We start from the raw sequence: 6,847 nt of genomic DNA on the forward strand, positions 1-6,847 counted from the left end.
TTTCACTAAGCTAACTGAAGCCAAATTAATGACTCGTACCGACTCGTGCCTTCCTCGTGTCCACGTTGGATTATAGAAATATCCTTTAACACCATCTTTTATACACAAAAAAAGGAGCTTGCAGAATGGCCACAATTCTGTCGAACATCACGTATATCCACGATTATTTACCAGAAAGTATTGTTATGTATAGCCGAGCCAAGAAACGGACAATTTTACATTTGTTTAGCCGGTTTCATTTGTGTTATTGCCCAGTTTTGTCATCAACGGTAGGTGGTAGTTTTCTTAAAGGAATAAGAATGATAAGGAGAGAGAGAAGAGAGAGATAGATAGATAGAGAGAGAGAGAGAGAGAGAGAGAGAGAGAGAGAGAGAGAGAGAGAGAGAGAGAGAGAGAGAGAGAGAGAGAGAGAGAGAGAAAGAGAGAGAGAGAGAGAGGAGGAGGAGAAAGGAGAGTATATATTTTACGCATATTCATGTGTTGGTGACTCTTGGGCTAGTTTGATAAAGGAGAGAGTGAGCATAACTTACGCATATGCATGTGAGAGTTAGCTCGTTTAATAGAGAAATAGATAGACAGAAAGAGTATATATATATATATATATATATATATATATATATATATATATCTTACCTTATACAGATGTGTTTGTGTGAGATGTGAGAGAGTGTAACCAAGCTATATCTATATCATAAAATATGTATGATAATGTTGTTCTACGTACCTGTTGTTATATTCAACATGTTATACTTTTTAATATTCATATAATCTTACATGTTTGTTACATACATATCTTCTCACACACACCCTACACATCAGTCATTGCCTTTCATATTTATTTATCTCTTCGTGTCTCACTTGGTATACCAGTGTTGTGTTAGATTTTCCCCTTCCGCGAGTGCCATATATTGCTGTAACACTTACTTCTTTAGTACCATTTGTCACATGCTTAATACTTGGCTTATTTGTAGCTATTCTAAGACCTCTCTACAGGTAGACTCCCTGCATAGAACCAAGGAGAAACACCTCGCTTCTAAGACGACCATCGTAACTCCCAACTTCATTACTCTTTTAATAAAGTAAGTAAGACATCTTAGTTGTCTGCCTTACACCCCAAGCTAATCATACAATATACTTTTGTACAGTCCTACAACTGATGGTAGCAGTGGGATTGAACCCACACCTCTCCGAAGCTCTTGATCTGCAGCAACACCTGGCCCTCCCAAGCGTCAATTGTTTCGTCAGATTGTGAACTAGCCCTCTTGCTATGTCCCCAGGCCAGTTTGATCAGTCCAGCCACTCTCACTGCCTTCTGCTGATCCCTGAGGCCACTCAAATGGTGATTTATATTTTATCACCTTTTTAATATCATCAATTGTAGTGCATGTTTTTTTTTTTCAAAGAATATGAACGAGGATTGTTAAACTGTAATCAGGGTTTAATATTATCTGGAAAATGGCTCAATCAGGGAAATGCCTCAATTGTGAAGGCGTACTTTCTATGAGATTGGGTCGCGAGATTAAGGAAAAGTGTAAGAACACTGACAGACTACAGCAGAGGTTCTCAAAGGTTCCTCCTCTTTCTCCCTCTCCTCATCCTACCGCGTCTAGTACTTGTCAGCGGTGGTCGACAAATGTTTTCATTTAGAAGGACCGAAAAGTGTCACTATGCATGAAAAACGTGGAAGTTGTAAACGAAAGAACGAAATACAGAAATCTTTCAATGAACACAAAATCTCTACAGATCCAAAGCTACTTTTGAGATGTCTAAGACTCAGATTTTGATTTTATGCATGACTATTTTGTAGTAGAGGTGCATCTGATGAGATTTAAGAAAAGCAAAACAAAACAAAAGTGTTCGTGGGACTAAGTACCTTGTAGAGACTCTTTACTTTCAGGCCACAGTTCTGAAAGTGGTGAGAAAATGAATGACTGGAGTAAAATAGTTGATGTCCGTGTATGAAATGTAGCTGATTTAGGCCTGCAGAGGCACGGTGCCACTCAAAATGTGTGAATACTTCTTGCAAACCGCTGGAAAAAGGTGGTCGTTCTACAGTTTCAGGGTCACACCAACTATTTTTTTTTTCCCATCATCATTCATTTCCTCGCTTTCAAAATTTTGACTTTAATTCGAAGAGTCTCTACAAGGTGCACAGTCTGACGAACAAATACAGGCGTTTTGCCTTGTTTTTTTTCTATAAAACTCATTTGATGCAACTTCAACACAAAATAGACAGATATGAAGGAAATCGAAATCCGAGTCTGGACATCTCAGAAATAGTTAAGGATCTGTAGAGGTTTTGTCTTGATTGAAAGACAGACAGCATTTCGTTCCGCTGTATGCTTTCCTACATTTTCCATGCACTGTGACGCTTTCCAGTCCCTCTAACTGAGAATGTTTTCCGTCTTTCCGTTTAATACCGTAGTCTATCAATCTTCTTAAACTTTTTCTTGGCCTAGCGATCACTCCCTGAGAAAGTACGCTTTCACAAATGAGGCCTTTCCCTGATGAAGCCATTTTCCAGATAATGTAAAGGTCTAATTACAGGTAAACAGTTCTTGTTTTGTAAAAAATAAACTACAATTAATGCAGGAGCATGGAAAATGGTTGAATATATCGTTTGAAAAAGCAGTACTGGCGAAATACGTAACTAGAAGCAAGATTTAAAAATGGCATGATCTTTGCGCACCTTTAGCATCGAAACAGAGCAACACACAAAAAATTACTATAACATATTTGTCGATTTTCTGTAGAATAACTTTAATACAACCCTTTTTCTCTAATGTAAATATTAAGCAAGATGTTAAAAAAAAAAACTTGGACGTCATTTTTTCAAGATGGGGGAAAACCAGTGCGTTGGAGGGGTGCAGAATAAATGCTATAAAGTACGCTATTATGAAGGTGATAAAACAAGTTTTAGCTTTCCGTATTTTTTTCCTTCATCAGCCTTTTTTCGCCTCGTTTGACTGGCCTACCCCAATGCTGTGCAAACATTCAAACATACCAAGGACTTGGACCCCAAAACATTCCCACACTGAATAGAATCTGATCCATCCATGCAGCCACGACCATGCAGGAAACAGCACTTTCCCTCCAGCTGTGCAGTGCGTCCCGTGCTTCGCCTTGTCAGGTATTCATCTCATCTCACATTACATTCGAGATCAAGATTACGTTTGTCAAAAAAATCGATGATGAATAAGTAGTCGCTGCTTTTTCTTATATATTTCTCATTTTGTGTTAAATACTTAACCCTGACTCATTTAAAGGGAGCAACTTTGCGTAAGCTTCCCCTAGTCAGTACAGAGCCAAACTTCTGCAGTACCTCCTCGTGGCTACCCACGGAAGCCGAAGACCTTGCAGTCCTAGGCTAGACTGTGGAGGATCTCGGAGCAGCCGGAGGTCCTTGAGGTACGGAATCGTGGCCCAGTCCTGACACTCCTTGCTGAATCGTTCTAACTCCTGTCCTCAGCCCCCAGGGATTAATGGGCTCCTGTGGCGAGGCAGGCCTTGCCAGTCCTAACATAACTCCCAACGTCACAAATAGATAGTGATGCTGGGGTGGAGCTTCTGCCCCCCCCCCCCCCCCCCCCCCTCTCGGCAAGTGAGGTGGGCTGTGCATCCCGCTGGGAGGGCGAACACCGGGACGCGGATAGGAAATTGAGTTGGCTACCCTCCGGGAGGTGAGAAAACCTGGCAGCAACACGAATAGTCTAGGTAGATACTCACAAGATCTATATGAGTTCTTATATAGACCTTGAGTACTCCTTTCACTGGTTGAGCCGTAGCGATGGCCATCATCTGTGGCAGATATCGAGATATTTGCAATGTTCTGAGTAATTTCAATGCGGTAACCGATTGATCGAACTGGCTATGTGACATCCGGTTATCTTAAAATGCACCTGAAATAGCTATTTTCCTATTTTTTTTGTTATCTTCGCCCCCCTCCCCCCTCCCCCCGAGAAAAAGCTGAAATGACGACCCTGCAAGGGGGTCGACCATACCCTTGTTCGCACTCCTTCAGAATTTAGAGGTTCACCCGAGTGCCGAGTTTTGTGGTACCAGTCATGGATTGGTCGTGGCTACCCCCACGTCCACTTCAAAACCCCCAGTCTGCCCAGTGTCTACTCCAGGGTGTTTGACTTGAACAGATTGAGGGAAGGGGGGCGGCCCAGAGATTTGCCAAGGCTATCTCTGATCGTGTCGGCTACCTGACACACCCTCGAACACTGCGGGATACCATCAAGACATTGGCCTGCGCGTAAAGCAAAATTATTTTTTTCAGGAGACACCAGCGACCACAAATACATGCCACACGGCCCATGTAACTGATGATCGGGACGAAAGTTCAGTGCAATAAGACAAGCTCGTTAGAAAGAAATATGAGGAACTAAAGAATATTTGGGGTCTATACTTTATATATTGCGCTTGACTTCCTCCTCTACTCCGTCTTCTGTGAAAAAAAAGGCCGCGGCTATTCAGTTAAAGTAGTAGTTTTATGTAATATGATTATGACGTATGTCACTGTGTCTGTCATGTGTCTTTATCAAATGATGGTTAATATGTGGGCAATGTCAAATATATGAGGATAATAAAGTAATGAAACAATAATTGCTTAAATTATATAACAAGTATTATGAAAAAAACGAGACAAAAGTTTATTAAATGATAAAATGATCGGTGAAAATAAACAAAACTATAAAAATAAATAAATTGGGAAAAGGATAATGAACAACCATTTGACCTGACGTGACCTGTGTCCGTATCCTTATTTCCCAATTCTTCAAACAATGGTCCTAGTTTTAAATTTATAAGTTTTTTTTTTTTATTGAATTACAACAGTATGCGACTAAATATCTCACGTCTTTGTTCACATAAAGAAAGCAATTTAGTGATTAGTAAAGATAAACATGGATTATTTTTCAACAGTTTTATAATGAAGGGGATAGTTAGGGCGGGGCACAGCTGTATGGTATATTTGACCTGATTTGCATGATGGAAGATCAATTTGCAGCGCGACTTGCGACTTACTGCTTACAAATATGTCCGGTGCAAACATTAGCAACACGCACACATATGTGTGTATGTGTGTATGTATGTATGTATGTGCGTACGTGCATATAGATCATACATGAATATGTATGTGTATATATTTATACACACATACGCACTCACGCACGCACGCACGCACACACACATACACAGACACACACACACACACACACACACACACACACACACACACACACACACACACACTCACACAGACACACACACGCATATACATATATATATATATATATATATACATATATATATTAATTTGTGTGTGTACAAGCGAGTGTTTGAATGAGTAGCGCACACACATTCACTCAGGAACTAGGTAGGTCCTCCCTGGTAAACCAATCAGTAAAGTGACGGAAGTTTGGGCTGTCAGTGGGACCTCTCTTCCTCTGATTGAGAGTGCGACCTGACCTTATCTGACCTGACCTGACCTGACGTTTTAGCCTATAGAGACAGGTTCCGTCTTGCGCTTATTTGCCGCCAAACTCATTTTAATTCAGAGGCAGCCATCAAGTGAATTTTGAGTATATGTAGGGTATCTCCATTTGCATTTGATGAAAATAAATATAGCGTTTTGGTGCAGTTGTGGACATGAAATGTATCTACGTATATATCAATATCTATATATATACGTACAAACACACATTTTTGCATACACACATATACATATATATGTGTATATGTACATGTATATATATATATATATATATATATATGTATGTATGTGTGTATATATATATATGTATATATGTTTAAGTATATACATACATACATATATATACATACATACACACACACACATATATTTACATACACACACACACACACACACACACACACACACACACACACATATATATATATATATGTATATATATAAATGAGTATATGTATACATATGTATATATATATGTATGTATATAAACATATATATACATATACAGACCATCTGCTCCTTGCTACTGTGGAGCTGCAGGTAGCTCCTGAAATAGCCCACAGAATTTGAAGGCTGCAACCAATTAACACCTCAAAGCAAGGCCCATTGGATGACTGGGAAGTGAATGCCCTGGAGGTCTACCTTGCAGGAGAACCCAGTCCGGTTATTTTTGGTTTCCCCCACGTACTCTCAGTTCAGCAGTGAATGTGGAGATTTATCAAGTAGTACAGCCTTATTGTAGCTTATGGTAGACTGTTTTCATTTAGGTTTATGATATGGGAGAGTTAATCGCCCCCTAACGCCCAATGTATATTTAGTTTCTTAGATCTATGCTTGCCTTCTAATACTCTCGTAATACATTTTGCAGTTACATAGAACAAGGCTTTAAGCATTATACTTGGCTGCCCTATAGACAGCCAGGCCCCAAAACTGATATATACTTTTTATAATCCTAAAGTAAAGTTACAGTGCGTATTGACAAACTACCCCAGTGTTCATTTTTTTAAACGTAATATCATAATTAATAACTAGATATTTAGAGCGAAAATTCTTAATCGGCTTCATGGTGATATTCACTTGCAATATACTAATAATTCAACAAGGACAACAAATATAACTCGGTAGAAAATCATTGTAAATAGGTCACGAACTATAATACATAAATTACGACAATTATTATAATATAATGTATACAAACATTTATATACAACAATGATAACAAATATAAATCAGTAGAAAAAAAAATACTTTGACTTACGAATTATAATACACAAATCACATTTATTAATTATGATATTCTACACAGATGAAAGTCACACACGTAAAATACAACGAAGAGGATAAAATATT

This window comes from Penaeus chinensis, chromosome 22 (genome assembly GCF_019202785.1).
Source record: "Penaeus chinensis breed Huanghai No. 1 chromosome 22, ASM1920278v2, whole genome shotgun sequence".
Classification (NCBI taxonomy): domain Eukaryota; kingdom Metazoa; phylum Arthropoda; class Malacostraca; order Decapoda; family Penaeidae; genus Penaeus; species Penaeus chinensis.